This window comes from Oncorhynchus keta, chromosome 1 (assembly GCF_023373465.1).
Source record: "Oncorhynchus keta strain PuntledgeMale-10-30-2019 chromosome 1, Oket_V2, whole genome shotgun sequence".
Classification (NCBI taxonomy): Eukaryota; Metazoa; Chordata; class Actinopteri; order Salmoniformes; family Salmonidae; genus Oncorhynchus; species Oncorhynchus keta.
Genome location: NC_068421.1, coordinates 64,298,359 through 64,319,811, shown reverse-complemented (window position 1 = coordinate 64,319,811; position 21,453 = coordinate 64,298,359). Strand labels below are relative to the sequence as shown.

At 41.1% G+C, this 21,453-nt stretch overlaps 1 long non-coding RNA gene across 5 annotated transcripts in view; it reads right to left on the bottom strand.

Moving 5' to 3' along the window:
* Positions 1-21,453, bottom strand: part of LOC118390856 (uncharacterized) — a 102,254-nt gene that overhangs the window by 51,036 nt on the left and 29,765 nt on the right. For 3 of the 5 annotated variants that reach the window (XR_008060800.1, XR_008060798.1, XR_004827027.2), the window contains exon 2: positions 2,305-2,434. This is a non-coding gene — a long non-coding RNA (uncharacterized LOC118390856). Of the gene's footprint in view, positions 1-1,308; positions 1,499-2,304; positions 2,435-21,453 lie in introns of those variants that run through there. The other 2 variants (XR_004827029.2, XR_008060801.1) reach the window with 1 other exon arrangement.

The following is a 21,453-nucleotide window of genomic DNA, read 5'->3' as shown; positions in this document are numbered from 1 at the left end:
TTCCGTGGATGCCGACTCCACTGAAGCCCACTCTCCAGCGAGCACAGCCGAGAGGAGAACCAAGCCTCCCTTCCATCCCACCATCACCCTACTTCAAACATACATCCTCCTTCCACCTCTCCTTTCCTCCACCCCACACTGACACACCACCATTTAGAATGACTAGAATCACACGCTTACACTGCAATACTCTCAATCCTCTCACAAAATGAACTTTGATGCGGTTAGAAAAACACTAATAACTGACAAGTAATATGTACATCAGTCATATATAAACAATATCCAAAACCACAGTAATAACCACATCATATAATACGAAAAATGTACTATATTAATTGGATTTCCGAGGAACTGAAATTCAGTCTGTCTTTTGCTTCAACAAATGATTTTAAGCTGCATGTTCGATTCGACCTTCCCTCGTGTCATCTAAGTGAGAAGTGGCCCACCCCCATTCAGGCAGGCTGGCTATGGTCTGTCACTCTGCATACTAGCAGCTGAAGAAAGGATAAATAAATAAATAAGTAACATTACATCTGTTTGACTTAAATTAATGTGCAGCGAGAGACATAACTATTTTACATGTGTGCTGGTGCAGGCACAGAGCACCTGCAATCCAAAAGGAAAAAGGTACCAGCATAGACCAGCCCTCTCGCCCTCGCCCCCTCCAGGTGCTAGTCTAGTCTACAAACAGCAGTGAAGTAACTGAGCAAGAGAGAGCACATACTGTAACACAGACCCACACACCCTGCCTGCCACGAGCTGCTCTTACCCGACTCTGCCTAGACCTGCACCAACACAGGAGGTATGGTTATTGATCGTCTGCATTCCAAATCAAAACAGCCAGCATGCTCGTCTTTAGTCGTTCCACACACTCCATACATACATTTGCACCTGAGCACAAATTTCCTCACAGGGCCAAAGATCCAGAAAGAAAAAAAGAAAGAAAGAGGGAGGGAGAGGCAGAAAGAGAGGGAAAGGGAGAAAGGAAGAGGGAGAGGCAGAAAGAGAGGGAAAGGGAGAAAGGAAGAGGGAGAGGCAGAAAGAGAGGGAAAGGGAGAAAGGAAGAGAGAGAGGCAGAAAGAGAGGGAAAGGGAGAAAGGAAGAGGGAGAGGCAGAAAGAGAGGGAAAGGGAGAAAGGAAGAGGGAGAGGCAGAAAGAGAGGGAAAGGGAGAAAGGAAGAGAGAGAGGCAGAAAGAGAGGGAAAGGGAGAAAGGAAGAGGGAGAGGCAGAAAGAGAGGGAAATGGAGAAAGGAAGAGAGAGACCAGCATACAAGAGGAGAAACAGCTGTGTAGTAGCAGTCAGCTTACCTTTTCCCCGCACTGCTCTTAGGGCCTAGACCTGCAGACACATCCATGGTGGTCTCCCCCTAAGCCCAGAGCCCATATTGAGTGAAGCAGGGCCGCCTCATGACTCCCACAGCCCGGCAGCTCTGCGCTTTAGCAACTAGAAGAGCACAAGACTAACATGTCTTCCCCTCTGCCTCAGCCTGCTTTAGTGTAAGGGGAGCTAGGAATGCACTGGCTATAGACTTTTGTCCAAGCTGTAGGTCTTTTTTAGTGAAGCAAGATTAGTTCATACAAAACTCAACAATACAGCACCGAAACCCATTGTTGATATTCAACATTTTTCACATAGCGGGACAGAATAGACAATACGGTAGCTAGGAAACCATGGGCTGGATTACAAACTGATAATATCTCATCCTTTCGCAGGCCTGTAATCCTTTTCATTGAGCGGTGGACGGAGCAGACGTAAACCAAAATCAATATCGGTGTAACTGGACTGGGGGTGCGGGGGTGTCAGGATGTTTTCACATTGCTGCACCCTTCACCAGAGTTTTGTTGTTGTTGAGATTCAGACGGGCTTTACACTACAGATCTGCTCCGCTTGGAAACAGACCTGAATAGACACTTCTACATAAGCCAGTCTTAGCTTGCTTTCAAAATGATGACTATCACAAAATACTATACTGCTATAAAAAAGAGTGTTTGTTACAGTACAATTTACAATTGAACAAATCCCCCTGAAAAAATAACAACCAAAACAATGTGTTTTTATGTGAAATATGTTTCAGGAAAAATACAGAAACATTGGCACCAATGTGCATTTTAATTGTAATATAATTTGAGTAATAATAATAAAGTATATTTGTACAGGCATTTACATAATAATCCAAATGAACCTTTAAATGTTTGCTAATTTAACATCAACATTACAGTTGTGTAACATATATTCAAACAGGTATGAATTATTCCAAGTTAAAAGGCAGGTGAAGAGCAAAAAAGGCTGATGAGAGATCTTACCATGGCTGCTGTACCTGTGTGACTGATCCACTCCCTGCTCTGCTCCAGCTGCCATGTTTTTCCAGGGCTCCTGAATCCTCTAGGGTAGCCAGAGGGAAGGGATCGTTCAACCCCTTTCTTTTCACCACTTCTGCAATTGACCAATTGACAACTGATTGATGGTTATCTTTTCACAACAAAAAAGGGAGAAATTACCATCTCTAAAGCTATGTACAGTAAAAAGCCCCAAGAGTAAATTACATGTTGCTAAAATCTCTCCTTCACTCAGTCCTCACGATGGCAGGCAAACAAAAAAGTTTCCTTTTTGCCACTTCTGGGGCACTGTAGATTTGGCCTTCCCTGCCAACTGCACAGAGAACTTGACAGCTTCTTTAAATGGGGCAGCACAAAGGGCCTTGAATGAGGGATGGTACCATGCCGGACGGCCATTCTCCAGAAAGGCCTATTCTTTGCATTGAAAACAGAAGGCTTGTGAAAAAACAGATAAGCCATATCTGAATAAGAGCTGGGACACTGCTTCTAGTGACCTTGGGGAGGGGGAGATTCTATGTAGCAAAGCTTTTCAGATAAGCACAGTGCATTCTCTGCATCCAAATAAACAGGCCAAATAGAAGCAGCACAGTTGCTTATCAAATCTTTGCTTGGTTGAGTCACCTTTTCATGCATCCAGTGCTCACTGTGTTTCATCAAGATCAGTCAAATAGAACAGTGAAATACATCAGGAGGCCTCCTCTCATTAATACATCTACTACACCTAACCAAGCACTATCCAATGCAATGACAGTGACTTATTATGCTTAAGCAATTATTTTTGCCCCTGATGGTCTACATAGCACATACCCCCCATCTCTGAGCATCCTGAATGGTCTGAGAGTAAAGAAAGGAGAAAGGAGGGATCGAGGGGGGCTGAGGAGGAGGATGTCTGGGGGCCAGTGATGCAGGCAGCCCCAGCCCAGAACACTCAGCTGCCAACAGGGGCCAGGGCTCGCCTCTCCTCTTTGTATGGAAGCACAATCCTCAAACCCCCCTTTTCCTTTTCACAGCCTCTCAATCAGAGCAGATGGGACCCTACCAAGAAGACATCAACTTTGGAGGAGTAGAGTCCTCTATTCAAGGACCCCAGTTAGAGAGAAGCTTCTCTGTCAAACAGACCAGTGTTTAAGCATGTTGCTCCAGACATAACGCCCTAATGTGTGAACCATAATATGTAATAGGTAAATATTATTTACAACCTAACCCAATGTTATCTCTAGAAATTGACATACAGTTCTTCCCTACTCAAACAGAACGGAACATACTTCATCCTAATTCTTTTGATTTGTTTGATTTCAATTCCTAGATACATGATGCGTCAGCCACGTTTTATTAATGAACCGCTGTAGGGAACTCTCAAATTGATATAAACAAATTGATAACAGGAGAAGGGAAGCAAAGGGTGTAGATATTGGAACCATGCTGTTTTCCTCCACTTGGTAACAATCTGTTGGGTTTAATTGTTCATTCATAGTATGAATACTTAAATAGGTGGCTCAGCATCAGGTCAGGATAATGACTCTATCCTTAGCTACTGAAACCAAATTGCTACTCGTTTCATGTTACCATGGAAATATTCCACAATGTCTATGATTACACTTCAGTGTTAGATATTGAGGCATACTGTAGTTCGCAATGAAGACATCTCCACACACACTTCCATTCTCTCTCCTTTCTCCTTCCCTCTTCCTCTTTCATACACACAGGCTTGATTCCTTTACTGTATGTCTTGATATAATTGGTGACATTTTAAAATGACATTAAAATAGGGGTTAAATCAGGGATACATGTGGCCTAAAACCAAATAAATCTAGTGGAGTCAAACCAAATTGAAAAATAACATTTTCAGTTCAACAGTCTTGGCTGTCTGATCCTGTGTGTTGTGGTCCTCAGGTCAGAGCCACTGATCGACCAGAATACTGAACAAAGCAGTGATGGACAGTTGGACACACAAGGTCAGGAACATCTCAGCCTTTACACACCATCTATCACACATCAGGCCTGGCGTAAACACAACCTGGGCTCTCACCACGTCTCTCAGCATCGATCGCTTCCTGCCACAACATCCACAGCAACACATAGTAAAAACGCTCAGACGTATCATTTTATTTTCTCTCTACTCCGTTTTTTTATGAAATTAGCTTGAGCAGAGAAAGGTAAAACAAAACAATAAATAACACATGAATAAGACATTGCAATAAATATAGAATATTTGTCATTTATACATATGCGTTTTACCATTTTGGTGTGGTTTGTGTGGGTGCAACATCCATGACGGAGCCTATAGAAAATTCTTGATGAAGAGCCTGCCTGTGCCAGTGCCAGCCCCTGAGGCCTCTGTCCCCTGCCTCTGTGGCTCTCCTTCCATGGGGAAATGTGATTACATGTGTATGAGTGGTAGGTGCTGAGCAGAGAGCGGCTGACACCCGGAAGGCACACTTTGCCACCTCCATGTAAGCCTCTTGTCCAAACAAGTCAGATCTGGGGGTGAGGCAAGACACTCCAAATTGTCTCTCTCAGTGTGACCCTGTCAATCAATGAGGATGTCGGTTACCTCCGGAGTAACAACACAGAAATAGCCATCATTACCTGCTCCCAGACCATTATCCATGAAGCGTGATCATCCAATGAGCGTATCCAGACACCGTTTAAGAATACAACTGTCATAATATTTCTAGACACCAAGCTGAATGCAAATTACAAAGAGGAGAAAAATACAACCATGATTTGATTTGGGCAGAACAGAACATCAGATTCCTCAGTGGGCTATAGAGGCATTCGCTTACATTCGTATTGTTGCTGACAGAGAGAGAATGCCAGAAGCAGAAGCCTTGTGTTTTCCTATGGCTCAGTGGTTGTTAGGTTTGATAACATTGCATTAGAGAGATGATCTTTGTCAACACTGCCCGGCTGATGTCATATCTCCAATGACACTGTACACGTCACTACACTCAATTGGGAAAATGACAATGGGAGCATAGGGGTGCAGTATAACTACATGGACTGCTCCACTGCAGCATGAGAGACTGGGAGGTAACCTGATCCAGTCTCTGGTCTTCTTGCACTGCCAAGCAGATATTACTCTGTCTACAGTTGACGGCCAGCCCATCCCCACCTGGCTGAATCTACACTACTCGTTACGGTTAGATCTCTTTACTCTTATATATTTCACAATTTGTTGCGTTACAAAGTGGGATTGAAAAATATTTAATTGTGATTTATTTTGTTATTGATCTGCATAAAATACTCCATAATGTCAAAGTGAAAAGAATATTCTACACATTTTTACAAATTAATACATTTTTCATAACAAAAATATAGTCGTTGCATAAGTATTCACCCCCTGTGTATAGGCAAGCCTAAATTAATTCAGGAGTCAAATTTGGCTTAACAAATCACATAATAAGGACTCTACCCTGTCCTCTGTCCTCCATACATACAACATCTGTAAGGTCCCTCAGTTAAGTATTGCATTTCAAGCACAGATTCGACTACATAGACCAGTAAACTTTTCGAAAGCCTCAAAGAGTGGTAGTGATTGGTAGATGGGTAACATGAACAAATCAGACAATGAATTTCTCTTTAAGCATGGTCAAGTTAATAATTATACTGTTGATGATGGATTAAACCACCCAGACACATTAAAGATACAATTGAATGATCAGCTATGAAAAGCCAACTGACATTTACTCCTGAGGTGCTGACCTGTTGCACCCTCTACAACCACTGTGATTATTATTATCTGACCCTGCTGGTCATCTATGAACGTTTGAACATCTTAGCCATGTTCTGTTATAATCTCCACCAGGCACAGCCAGAAGAGGACTGGCCACCCCTCAGAGCCTGGTTCCTCTCTAGGTTTCTTCCTAAGTTCTGGCCTTTCTATGGAGTTTTTCCTGGCCACCATGCTTCTACACCTGCATTGCTTGCTGTTTGGGGATTTAGGCTGGGTTTCTGTACAGCACTGTAAAAGGGATTTATAAATACATTTGATTGATTGAATTGATTGATTGAATTGTCTTGAACTGAGCTGAAGGACAGGAAGGAAACTGCTCAGGGATGTCACCATGAGGCAATTGGTGACATCCCTGAGTATGGCGTTCAATGGCTGTGACGGGAGAACGCGGTGGATGGATCAACAGCATTGCAGAGACTCCACAATAATTTCCCAAATGATAGAGTGAAAAGAAGTATAAAAAATACGGTAAAGAAATATTTTGGGGCATAAATGCAAAGCCTTATGTTTGGGGCGAATCCAACACAACATACCACTGAGAAACTGCCTCCTCATTTTCAAGCATGGTGGAGGCTGCATCATGGTATGGGTATGCTTGACATCAACAAAGACTGGGGAGTTTTTCAGGATGAAAAGAAACTGGATGGAGCTAAGCACAGGCAGAATCCAAGAGGAAAATCTGCTTCAGTCTGCTTTACACAGACACTGAGGGAGGAATTCACCATTTAGCAGGATAATAACCTGCAACACAAGGTCAGATCTACTTGCTTACCAAAACGACAGTGAATATCCCTGAGTGGAAGTTACAGTTTTGAGGGGCGGCAGGGTAGCCTAGTGTTTAGAGCATTGGACTAGTAACCGGAAGGTTGCAAGTTCAAATCCCCGAGCTGACAAGGTACAAGTCTGTCGTTCTGCCCCTGAACAGGCAGTTAACCCACTGTTCCTAGGCCGTCATTGAAAATAAGAATTTGTTCTTAACTGACTTGCCTAGTAAAATAAAAAATGTAATTAAATTAAACTGCTGGAAAAACTATGGAGGACTTAAAAATGGCTGTCTAGCCATAATCACCTTGACAGAATGTTGAAAATAATAATGGGCAAATATTGCACAAGCTATGTGTGCAAAACTCAACCCAGTGCGGTCAGAAATGTATATATATTTTCACACTATGAGGTTGGAATAATATTGTGAAAATGATGACACTGCCATTTTAGTGTAAAAGCTGTTTGAAAAGACCGCCTGAAATTTCAGCCTGTTTTGGTGGGATGGAGTTTTGGCTGTAAATTAGTTAACAATAGACCAATAAGAAAGATAGTTCCAAATCTCTCTACCAATAATAGCTAGTTTTCAGTTTTCCCTCCCAGACAGTCAAATTAAAATTCTTGCTTGAGAAATTGCTCTTTGCTAAGAAGCTATTTTTGTTTCTTTTTGTGTTTTGAAAGGTACTTAACTGGTACCCAGAAATGATTTAATATTGAGATCCAAACGGCTGCATTGGACCTTTAAGGTTTAGACACAATGAGAAATCTGATAGTGATAGGTACTTAACACATCTGCCCAGAGTGGCAGCAGTTCATATTTTGTTGTTCAATATATAACAGTTTTATCTCCAAAGCAGCTGCCTGTTAGCTGTCCAGAGTCAGTGGAGTAGCTATCTATGTTGTGCTAAATGGCAATGCTAAACATTTAGCCAACGTTAGCTAGCAAGCAATCTAGAGATCTCTTTACTCTTACTCTTTACCGTTACATTTAGACATCAGGAGGTAACAGGGATTTCAAATCGTGTTTAAGTCAAATATTTGCATCATACTTAACGTTGTTTAAGTGCAAGGTCCTTGACAGGCCCCCTGAGATCTGGGCTTTGATAAGTCATCTCTCTGTCACACAATAAAATGAATATCTTACACACTGTTGTAGAAGATTTCTAAATCTTTGGTAAATAGGCCTAGGTACACCCCAAACGCTAAAAGTTGTGTGAGTGAGTGAGTGATAAACAGAAGCTACAGTGTGGAGGTGAGCCTTTTCACACCCTGGTGAGTGAACATCAACACTAAACCCTGAGGGGAAGGTGTGAGCTAGGCCAGGGGACTCTGTTCTCTCAGCAGGGTTGAGGGGGGTGAGAAACGTTTCTGTGCTCACACCTGGAGGACAACCTGGTGGTAATGAGCCACTAATGGTCTGGGGCCTGTAGCGGCATCCTCTGGGTTATTAGCATGGTGTTACTATGTTATTAATAAGCAAAAGCCTTTTCAATATGCTTGAAGAGAAACAAGATTGTCCAACCTATTGGGTATCTCATTGCATCTCCATATGCCACCTCTTAAAATGTCCAGAGGGACGGAATAAATATAATTTTAAAGTGTAACATTTCTGATAGCCAACTTTCTAACTCTGACCATAACTTTGGGACTTTATGGAACTCCCAGAAGGCACAAGTTACTGAGTTGTTTGATTGTTTGATTTACACTGAAGACATGACTCTATTATTGTGTTGCAGAATTTGTGAATTTGGTTTCTTGTATAATAACTTCTGTACATTCATTTATACTGGATTAAGCGTCATTTCGTTATTTATGTTTCAACACTTCCTCCATCTTATTTCATTATCAGTTCTTTTTAGGTCTTGGTTCCAAAAGTTTATATTTTTTCCAAGAGATTGGCAGTTGGATTGGCTTTCTGCAAGGCTTTCTTCAGGGAAGATTTGATCGAGTGAACATTTCGAGACATAGAGGTGATACAGTACATATTTTGACATTTAAATACATGCTTTGAAAGACAACAATTCAGAATAAAACCATAGGATATACCACATCCTCCTGATGTAATGTACAGTAGATTTAGATCCAAATTGATTAACATTGCGCTGATAACTATAAAGTAACTACCTGGAAATCTCCAGGTAGTAAAGGCCGTTTCCTATTCCAAATCACCCTTAATTATATATACTGAGGATTTTGAGTTTGGTCTTTGTAGCAGACAAATGAGTACAAATTCTGGCCCGGCTAAATCACTGCTTAACCTGCCTAATACTTCCTAATCTCTTCCAGTGTCAAGCAATTAGCAGAATCCCCCCCCTCGAGCTCCATGTTTAAAAGAAAGACCCAGTGTTTAGGGGAGGAGAGTCTTTTCCACAGATCTGCATGACAGTTTGGCCTCACATGCACACAGCCAGAACCCCGTGGAACAACCATTGTTGGCCGCTGGGGAGAAAGGCCTTTGTGCGAGGCTATCTGAAAGGCATTGTCAAGTAGTTGGCACCTTTTTAGTGAATATGCTGCTGCTGTCGCCGCCTCCGTAATTCCGCATCACAATAAAATATGTGTACGCTACCTTTTGTGGGCTGAAGAATCTAGCACATTTAACAGGCCTTGTTGTCAAACAAAGCTCAGCTTAACACCCACTAAAACATTAACATTAACAGTCAAACAGGTGGGTAGCAGAGCAGGCCTACCTCTCACACTGGGCTTAGAATAACTTACATCTTATATACAGTAATGACAAGATCACCCAATTCATTTGACTCAAAATACCAGGTCCAATTTGACAAATTCTACCTCAGAAGTTAGCATGACAAATGAACATCATCATCCTTGTATAAAAAAAGAGGCTAAAATAGCAGACCTGTATATGGTGAAGTACACTGCCTAAAACCCTGAGGATAACAACCAGCCCCCATTGACCTGCCCAGACTCCACACTCATTCATTCTTTCAATTAGTGATGTGTAAAACAAGGGAGCATCATAGTGTGGAGGAATCCAAAGGTGTTCTGTCAGCTCACTTCTCACATGAATCAGACAGGAGTGGGTTCACTTCAAAGCCCCTCTCTCATGTCATCATGTCACAGAGGCATGATATTGTGACTATGAGATGACCGAGCTTCACAGACCGTGGCTCCCGGATCCCAGTGTCTGACAGGTTACACCAAGGTTAGACATGTACAATAGGGCTGATTGTAGCAAACACACACAGCCATCTGATCAAAGCCCTGCTCCCATCACAGAGGCAATCAAGTGAAAACAACACAGGGGTCTGTGGCTCCTTGCTTTAAGCCTATCCCAAACCTTAACCCTTAACTTAACCATTGAGAGTTAATGCCTAACCTTAAGATTTCGGAGTTAACGTCTAAATTTAAGCTTAAACACATCGACATTTGACGTTTGCAACAACTTTGAAATTTGACATTTGAGAAACATTTGAGAAACAGACACCTCTATATGTCTGAAATTAAACTAAATTAATTCATGAAGTTAGAGCTGTACTGTAACCTTGACAAAACCACTTTATTGCAATCAAAACCAAACAGGTACCAACTGTTGAGAAAGGAGAGACAAGCCATTCTTGACCAGGTCAGAATGATTGAGGACAACAGATGTGGTCATGAGAACATGGGATCTGCTTACAGTGTTCTTAAATAATCAATCTGATTATTGATTATCCTAATGAGGATCAAACACACGCATTGCAGCTCTGACTGGTCTGAGTGGGGGACACTCACCAGTAAAACCACTCCACCAAAACACTATCTTGGTTTTTCCTGTCACACTGAAGGTTATCTCAGCGGGCAGCGGAGCGGGGACGTCAGCTGACAGCCATTTCCCATGATGCTCCAGGAGGAGCCGTCAAGCTGTCCATCCAACTGTCAGGTGACCAGTGGTTCCCATGGTTCCCCCCTCTGCCACTCCATTGAGCTGAAAGGCTCTATTATCTGTGCGTGTTGGAGAGGGACTGCTCAGGCTTTGATAAGCTATCACTGGTCCCAGGTGAGCGCTGGCTAACAGCACATCACATCAGGACAAAACGACCCAGTGATACCTGGCAACCAAACACACCCAGTTTTATCACATTTCCTCAACACTCAGCAGCACACAGGCTTGTGGTTATAAAAGTACCTTGGTGAGTGCTTTATAAATATACAGAATCCTATCTGGAATGTAAACAAACAATGTGTTTATTTATATCTACCCGATAAGAACATTTGAATCAAAATCTCTAGTGACAAAATATATAATTTCTGCCAAATAAATGTCACAACTTTCACAAAGGAGTATTAGAAACACCAGTGTCAATAAATGTTGTATTCCATAGTTCTCTTTGCAAATGTCCAGTCCAGTTGGTAGTATGCTAAGTTATAATTGCATATATTTAGCAAGTAATACAACATAAAATGCAGAGCTACTCAACTAATCTTAATTTGCTTTAGTATTCATAGTTTCCAATTAGAGAAGAAGAATAGTGATGCTACCACCACCTTGTGTACAAACACTTCCCTGCACATCCAACAATGTATTATAGTATGTGGGAAATTAAACATGACAGTAAAACCATGCTGCTGTGGAGGTGTGCTGTGTTTACTTCACTCACCCAGAGAGAAACACATACCCAATCAGGTTGAGATATCCTACGGTGCATAGCCTCAGACACGGCTCCCTGTTCAACGCTTGTTGGATACACAGTTTCATTACCTGAGCTGCCACAGAGCATCACCACAAAGCCAAATGTCAGGTTGTTTTACTATCTCCCTCTGCATTTCAGGCTAAAATAATTCACATCATTGTCTAATGCAGCTTTGTGATTACTTCTGCAGTACAACATTGCTATTTTTCTGATCATTACAGAAGTGATGGAAGTCAAATTGCTTTTGACAAATTTGTGGATGAAGCCAACCAAAACCGTGAGAGATAGCAACCACCATCCGCAACAACGGCTGTGCTGCTCTTGAGGAACGACAGGAAATAAACAAGCTTCTAAATGAGCAGAAAAGATAGCAGAGGGGTGGGGTGGACAAACGCAATTCTCATTCAATTGAAAATAATGTATTTCCCCTCTTATACAGGGTACCATGGAGAGAAAGAAAATGGAATAATTGATTTTCTTCTGTTTTCCTCCAGTGTAACATTTCCTTTTCCTATCATCAAATCTAGTCATATCTTTCCACAGCCTGAATGACACTTTTCCCATCCCGGTAAGGCAGTGAAAGGTTGTTTGTTCTGCTAATTAACTTTATTACCCTGATAGCTCCCCACAGTCTTTGACGAAAACAATTACCATCCTTTTTTTCACTGGCAAAAAAACTATTAATTAGAAATGGGGCCTGGTCCCTGCCATGTTAGCCTGCCATGTTCCCAAGCCCTCAAGCAGGATAGCATTACATTGTCAGTAGTAATTTAGCTCTCATCTGTCTCTGCTAATTATTGTCATATTCATCAAATTCATCAAGGAAAGTGCTCTCAGAAGGATTGCATATTTGCAGTTAATATAGCATAAACTGGTATTACCCATCACCACATTTGTGATGATGAGAGGGACACAACTTATTCATCCCTAATTAGAGCAAGCTGGGTAATTAATTATACATTCCGCCTTATTACTTCAGAGTCCCAGATATTGTTTGTAGAAAACCTGGAGAGGGAGAAAGGGGAAAGAGCAAGAGAAGCCAGGAACCAGAGGGAAAAAGGAGGGGTGATGTGTTTTGTCATATGCGCTTTGCTGTAATTCCCACCTGACAAAAGACTCAGAATCAGATGGGAAATTGCAACTTGTCATCCGCCAAATAAACTGCGGTAATAACTGATTAATGATTAGCACCTGTGACAGGTGCCGAGAGACATGCTTCAAATAAATAGAAAAAACGATCATATATCACTCATATTGCATTTTTAAGACCGCCCATCTCATAAGAAAGTATAAAACATAAACTAAACACTTTGGTAAGAAAAATGTTTGAATTTCCATAAAATATATTTAAGACCAATTTCTTCACTGTAAATAGTCCCTTTGTCAAGTCATCAGAATTTCCTATATGCACTTATCTACACTGCCTTCAGAAAGTATTCATACCCCTTGTCTTATTCCATATTTTGTTGTGTTACAGCCTGAATTCAAAATGGATTGAATATGCTTTTTTTTCTCACCCATCTACACACAATACCCCACAATGACAAAACAAAAAAACACGTTTTTAGAAATTGTTGCAAATTTAGTGGAAATGAAAAACAGAAATAAGTAATTTGCATAAGTATTCACACCCCTAAGTTAACACCTTGCAGAAACACATTTGTCAGTGATTACAGCTTTGAGTCTATCTGGGTAAATCTCTAAGAGCTTTCCACAAATGGATTGTGCAACATTTGCCCATTATTTTTTTCAGAATTCTTCAAACTCTGTCAAATTGGTTGTTAGCCATTGTTAGACAACCATTTTCAGGTCTTGCGATAGATTTTCAAGTAGATTTAAGTCAAAACTGTAACTCGGCTACTCCGGAACATTCACTGTCTTATTGGTAGGAAACTCCAGTGTAGATTAGGCCTTGTGTTTTAGGTTATTGTTCTGCTGAACGTTGAATACATCTCCCAGTGTCTGTGGAAAGCAGACTGAACCAGGTTTTCCTCTGGGATTTTGCCTGTGCATAGCTCCATTCGGATTACAAGCATACCCATAACATGATGCAGCCATCACAATGCTTGAAAATATGGAGAATGGTACTCAGTCATGTGTTGTATTGGATTTATCCCAAACACAACACTTTATATTCAGGACAAACGGTTAATTGCTTTGCCCCATTTTTCGCAGTATTACCTTAACAGGATGCATGTTTTTGAATATTTGTATTCTGTATAGGCATCCTTCTTTACACTCTGTCAATTAAGTTAGTATTGTGGAGTAACTGCAATGTTGTTGATCCATCCTCAGTTTTCTCGTATTAATTAATTTGTAAACATTTCGAAAAACATAATTCCACTTTGACATTATGAGGTATTGTGTGTAGGCTCGTGACAAAAAAAAAATCTGAATATAATTCATTTGAAACACAGGCTGTAACACAGCAACATGTGTAAAAAGTCAAGAGGTGTGAATACTTTCTGAAGGCACTGTATGTATGATCAATCTCACTTGAAAGTACTCCATATTTACATGTGTGAGGACTGCATAACCGCATAAGGTTGAGCCTGCTTTCCGCCCCAGCTGTGTTGGTCCCTCCACCCCCACCATCTCTACAGGGACTTCTCATTGTGACATATTTAATCAAAGCATTCAATGAAGCCAGGGAGAATCAGCTCCTATCCCTGCATCACTTAGCTGACTGGGACTGTGTTAATGATAAGCCCTGTCCATCTCAGGCCAACGCTCAGGTAATACTCAGACCAGATGACATCCAGAACAACTTTAATGATTTAAAGTTAGGTTCTAGAAATGTAATCTTTAAGGATTTTTGATTTGGTTGGTTTTCTTTGAAGATCCCTGTTGTTGAAGTAATAGAAAATGCATTTTGCTCAACATTTACATGTATCGACCAATAGCAGCCTTGATAATCCTATCTATCAGGCTCATAATCCATTTTCCAATTAATAGCTAAACATACCCTCATATATTTCTTCTCAAGTAGACTATAGTTAACATGGACTTGCTGTAAAAAAAGTTAAACAGCCCTACCCATTACCTTATAGCCTTAGCTAACCTGAGGTTACAACCCATTACATTATAGCCTTAGCTAACCTGAGGTTATAACCCATTACCTTATAGCCGTAGCTAACCTGAAGTTACAACCCATTACCTTATAGCCTTAACTAACCTGAGGTTACAACCCATTACCTTATAGCCTTAACTAACCTGAGGTTACAACCCATTACCTTATAGCCTTAACTAACCTGAGGTTACAACCCATTACCTTATAGCCTTAACTAACCTGAGGTTACAATCCATTACCTTATAGCCTTAGCTAACCTGAAGTTACAACCCATTACCTTATAGCCTTAACTAACCTGAGGTTACAACCCATTACCTTATAGCCTTAACTAACCTGAGGTTACAACCCATTACCTTATAGCCTTAACTAACCTGAGGTTACAATCCATTACCTTATAGCCTTAGCTAACCTGAAGTTACAACCCATTACCTTATAGCCTTAACTAACCTGAGGTTACAACCCATTACCTTATAGCCTTAACTAACCTGAGGTTACAACCCATTACCTTATAGCCTTAACTAACCTGAGGTTACAACCCATTACCTTATAGCCTTAACTAACCTGAGGTTACAATCCATTACCTTATAGCCTTAACTAACCTGAGGTTACAATCCATTACCTTATAGCCTTAGCTAACCTGAGGTTATAATCCATTACCTTATAGCCTTAACTAACCTGAGGTTACAATCCATTACCTTATAGCCTTAGCTAACCTGAGGTTATAATCCATTACCTTATAGCCTTAACTAACCTGAGGTTACAATCCATTACCTTATAGCCTTAGCTAACCTGAGGTTACAATCCATTACCTTATAGCCTTAGCTAACCTGAGGTTACAATCCATTACCTTATAGCCTTAGCTAACCTGAGGTTACAATCCATTACCTTATAGCCTTAACTAACCTGAGGTTACAATCCATTACCTTATAGCCTTAGCTAACCTGAGGTTACAATCCATTACCTTATAGCCTTAGCTAACCTGAGGTTATAACCCATTACCTTACAGCCTTAGCTAACCTGAGGTTACAACTAATTACCTTATAGCCTTAACTAACCTGAGGTTACAACCCATTATCTTATAGCCTTAGCTAACCTGAGGTTACAACCCATTGCTGCAAAAACTGTGTAATTACAGATTGATGGATTTTTCAATATAAATGTGGAGATTACATCCTCCCAAAGATGGTAATGATGCAAGAGCAGCTCCACAACTTTGGGAAGGAAGAGTGGCCTGTCAGAGTCCTGGAGTATGTCAGATTAAACTAACATGTGCCAGTCAATATTGGTACACAGTGACCTGAGGTACCTTTGAAGCAAAACCATTAAGTCCAACATTTCCCCCTGAAAGTGTTTATCTGTGTGGATGGCTTACATGTCCTCTGAAGCAGATATTGAAAATGATTGGACAATGGTAAAATACCAGACAGGGGACCATAAGGACGACCTCAGCAAAAGGGAGAAAAAATCTTAATCTGCAACACAATGGTGCTCTCTTGAAACCCTATCATTTCCACTTCCAGTGGGTCCGCTGTCTGACTGTGAATGAAGTGAAAGGAACGGATAGTGTCGAAAATTGGATCAGAGCTAACATTCACTCATTTTTATCAGCAGCTGCCAAAGGTCATCTGACATAATAGCTGATGAATTTAAACCCAGCGGATTTCATTTGCTATTTTCAATTTAGCAAGGCCTCCGAACCCCACTGCGATAAGAGCATTCTCCTATCGTGGCCTGTCACAAACATCAAGGATCTGGGGGAACTCACAGGGAGGGAAGAGGAGAAAGCTGCATAAGAATTAAAGATAAGGTTGGTAGGAAGAAGAGGGTGTTGCCAGGTGCAAAAGTTGAGAAGGAAGCATCATGTGGGTAAGTTAAGTAAATAGCATTTATAAGCGGCTACAATGAGCAGACCAACTTGACTAGTTTCAGAGCTCCGAGACTGCACGCTCTGAGCTACTGCAAAAATACACACAGCTGGCTAATTAGTATGCAGGTGAAACTGCTCTTCCTTGTCAGTACGAACAATGTACAGTATGACATGGTGGAGTGTTCATCTATTTAGTAGAGGATGGTGTCTGTATCCCTTATATAGAAGTAATCTTAGCATTAGCGGTTAGTCACACCATAGTTTTGCTTTTCAGTATTACAGTATTAGACTCCCAGCATAACACGACTGATTATAGAAAACTGATGTACTGTATATCAAATACTGTATATAATTAATATGATGAATAATGGTTTGAAGTTACTTTGAGGTGATTTAGGCATGCTGTTTGGAGCATGTTAGCGCTTTTACTGTTTTGAACTCAACAATGCTTTATTCTAAGCTGTAGCCAAGTAAACAAAAACAAATCTTGAGCTTAAGACTCGCTATGTCCATTGACTCCAGGGATGTTCTATATTATCCATAAAAAAAGGTCAAATCGTATTGCGGGTGAAAAGTAATATTATAGCTTCATAATATTACATGATATTCTTATTCGTCACTAAACTTTAACGCAGTGTGACATGGAGCCATTTATTACCCAGACATATTATCCTGAACGAGGAGCTCTGCCAAGGAATCCAAACAAAATACTCCCATCAAATTCTATTCAGAGCTGGTAAGGGACACCTGACTATCCTAGAGACGAGGAAGCAATCCGGCAGGAGGCTGAGTGAATAGGAGAGAGCCACTCATAGACACTTGGCAGAGATGCCGGGCCTAGGAAGGGATGGAAATCGCAGAGAACAGCTGTGACTAACACTGTCTTGTAAGTGCTAGACCCAAAGAAAATGTAGAGTGCTTCAGAACAATTCGGGGATATAAAAAAGAAAGAAGGGGAAAAAAAGATTTCCCCAAAAGCTAAATGATAGACCATTTCTCTAACAGGAAAAATATGTACAATTATGGGCCTGATTGAACTCTACTTTGGATTTAATGGCTGCCAAATAGTACCAGAGTGGCTTAGGATGTTGAAGTCGGCATTAAATCAAAGGGATTCACTCAACGGCTATTCAATGTAGTATGATGTACTGTAAAGTGTAGATGATAAATGTCCAACACTCCAATAATATGATCACAACACTAATGCATTATAGTCCAGTACAAGAGAAGTAACTGAGCAGTAATACATCTTCATTAAGCCAATGTATCATACGGTAACAGTGCTCTATCTTCAATGTAATCCACTGCTTAAATGTCAAAAAGACCTCAGGAGACTTAAAGGCGAAAAGACATAATGACCTTCTTCCCCCAGTGTTTGTCAAATTATCACAGGAGAGAGAGAGTGTGTGTGTGTGTGTGTGTGTGTGTGTGTGTGTGTGTGTGTGTGTGTGTGTGTGTGTGTGTGTGTGTGTGTGTGTGTGTGTGTGTGTGTGTGTGTGTGTGTGTGTGTGTGTGTGTGTGTGTGTGTGTGTGTGTGTGTGTGTGCTCTCCTTTCCTAAAAAGGTGCCTCATCTTCCCGATCAAGGGACAACGTGGTTGGATGCAGCAAAAAACTGGGACGCGTGACAAGTGTCTTCATCTTGCATTAATTGCTCAAATTGAAGCTTTGCCACATCTCTCCAAGCTAGACGTTGCTGCGAGGTCCCTTTGATATGATAATGGCATGCTTCTTAGCAGAGGAAAAATGCAAATTGCAGGCGGTAATTTGGTGGCATGCACCTGCCGACACGAGACTCTTCTCCTCCTTGCCATGGCCGAAGTTCCAGCCACACACAAAAGCAGCCCACTGGTGAAATTGCACTCATTCACTTAGGCCCGTGTCTCCAACAGATGCTCCGTCTCCCTGTATTCAACACCAGCTCTGGTCTACATTTAGATGCTCATATTCAGTCAACAATATTAAACCAGTACAAACTGTCACGAATTGCTAAAAATGTGTCATGACATTTAAGGTATATTTGTAATAGTGTGTATGTAGTCTTTATTTCAACGTCCAGTGAGATGTTGTGCACTGTAGTAAATACTCAGAGCTGAGGTTGCTCCGTGGTCATCTCCAGACAGGAAACCCACATGGTTCACTGAATAATGGCTCCACTCCAACCTCTAAAAAAACCTTTTAGCTGCTACATCTAAATGCAAACACGTTGTTCAAGTGCCATATTGCCAGGCTCATCCTTGACAAAGGTCATTCCAGGCCAAAGTGTTGTGGTTCTTGTGCTAGATACTAGCCTAATGTTTGATATCTGAAAATACATGAATAGGCCATACTCATAGTACCCAGCATGCTTCCCTCCAAACACATCACAGTCATATGATGTCAATGGCTGTTCTGACTCTCTATTCTGACTCATACTCATGTGCACCAGAAACAAAAACGTTGGTTCATCTCTGACAACACTGAGTTCATCTCTGCCTCTTTGAGTCTCAGCATTAAGGAATGCTAGCCGTAGCCACAATTTGGCTCTTATTCTGAAAACACAACTCATTTAAGCATTTATCATAAAAGGCATCTCCAGTGAAACTGTATATTACATATTTAGTCAAACATCACTGGTCATCCAAGCCATCTCAGACCAATTTTCTAATGTCATAGATTAGTTAGGTGATTGTGCCAGAACACCTACGAGTGTTCCTGGGAATCTGGTTAACTGGGACAGTTACTGGAACTGCAGCTGAGTCATTTTCCCCTCGCAGCGCCTGAAGGTGGGAAGAAGAGAAAGAGGGACTGTGACTGACAAAGACTGTCTTCATGTGTCATCTCTTCACCCCGCTGCCCCACAACCCACCCACAGACATCCTCATTCAGTCCTGAAGCCAAGTCTGTGACCTTAAACACCCCCCCTCCATAACCCCCCAGTCTCCATGCCTCCTATTTGTCCATATTGACCACCCCTGTCGACACAAGTAAAGCCAGTAACACACTGGGCCACCAGAACACACATGACTGGTGTTCACCCGACTGTCACCACACCTGGCACAGATAACCCACTCAGCTTGGCATATCAATGCAATGTCAAAAGAACAGATAGCAGCACACATAACATGGCCATTACTCCAGGGCAACTCTGAGATTATAATTTATGCAGGTACCTTACACAAATGTGTAAGTATGGGCAGTTACACAGTTACTTGCCATGTACTGTACAGGGTTGTTTTTTTCTGCATAGAAATAAGAATATAATGTGTTTCTAAACACTTCTACATTAATTTGCATGCTGCCATGATTACGGACAATCCTGATAGAATTGTTAGGTTACAGACACACAAATATCAAACCTCCCCAAAAATGCTAATCTCCCCAGTAATTGTAATGGTGAGAGGTTAGCATGTCTTGGGGTATGATATTTGTGTGTTTGTAACTCTCTCACTCATCATTATTCACTATTCATCAGGATTATCCGTAATCATGGTAGCATCCACATTTATGTAGAAGTGTTTAGAAACATATTCTATTATTATTTACAATAAAACGATACAAGACATTATTTTCCATTCATTTCTATTGGGCACAAAATAATCTGAAACACAACCAAAACTAACAGCAAATGCATCCAACAAATTTGGACTAACAAACTTGGTTCCACTGGTTGTCATAAGGTGTATGCACCAATTTGTAAGTCGCTCTGGATAAGAGCGTCTGCTAAATGACTTAAATGTAAATGTAAATGTAGTCATTGCGTGCTATGAATATGGGACCAAATACTTAACTTTTTACTGCTTGAATACACTTACAAATTAATTTGTCCCAACACTTTTGGTCCCCTAAAAGGGAGGGACTATGTACAAAACGTGCTGTAATATCGAAACGGTTCACCTAATATGGACGGAAAAATTGAAAAATTAAAGCGCACAGTCTGCCGTTTAACCTCATAGTCATTGTATCATTTCAAAGTGCTGGAGTACATACTTTTAAAGCTCATTTTATATACAGTGCCTTGCGAAAGTATTCGGCCCCCTTGAACTTTGCGACCTTTTGCCACATTTCAGGCTTCAAACATAAAGATATAAAACTGTATTCTTTTGTGAAGAATCAACAACAAGTGGGACACAATCATGAAGTGGAACGACATTTATTGGATATTTCAAACTTTTTTAACACTTCAAAAACTGAAAAATTGGGCGTGCAAAATTATTCAGCCCCCTTAATACTTTGTAGCGCCACCTTTTGCTGCGATTACAGCTGTAAGTCGCTTGGGGTATGTCTCTATCAGTTTTGCACATCGAGAGACTGACATTTTTTCCCATTCCTCCTTGCAAAACAGCTCGAGCTCAGTGAGGTTGGATGGAGAGCATTTGTGAACAGCAGTTTTCAGTTCTTTCCACAGATTTTCGATTGGATTCAGGTCTGGACTTTGACTTGGCCATTCTAACACCTGGATATGTTTATTTTTGAACCATTCCATTGTAGATTTTGCTTTATGTTTTGGATCATTGTCTTGTTGGAAGACAAATCTCCGTCACAGTCTCAGGTCTTTTGCAGACTCCATCAGGTTTTCTTCCAGAATGAAAAAAAAAAAAAAAAAAAATATGCCATTTAGCAGACGCTTTTATCCAAAGCGACTTACAGTCATGTGTGCATACATTCTACGTATGGGTGGTCCCGGGGATTGAACCCACTACCCTGGCGTTACAAGCGCCATGCTCTACCAACTGAGCTACAGAAGGACCAGAATGGTCCTGTATTTGGCTCCATCCATCTTTCCATCAATTTTAACCATCTTCCCTGTCCCTGCTGAAGAAAAGCAGGCCCAAACCATGATGCTGCCACCACCATGTTTGACAGTGGGGATGGTGTGTTCAGGGTGATGAGCTGTGTTGCTTTTACGCCAAACATAACGTTTTGCATTGTTGCCAAAAAGTTCAATTTTGGTTTCATCTGACCAGAGCACCTTTTTCCACATGTTAGGTGTGTCTCCCAGGTGGCTACTACATGATTCCATACGTGTTATTTCATAGTTTTTACGTGTTCCCTATTATTCTACAATAT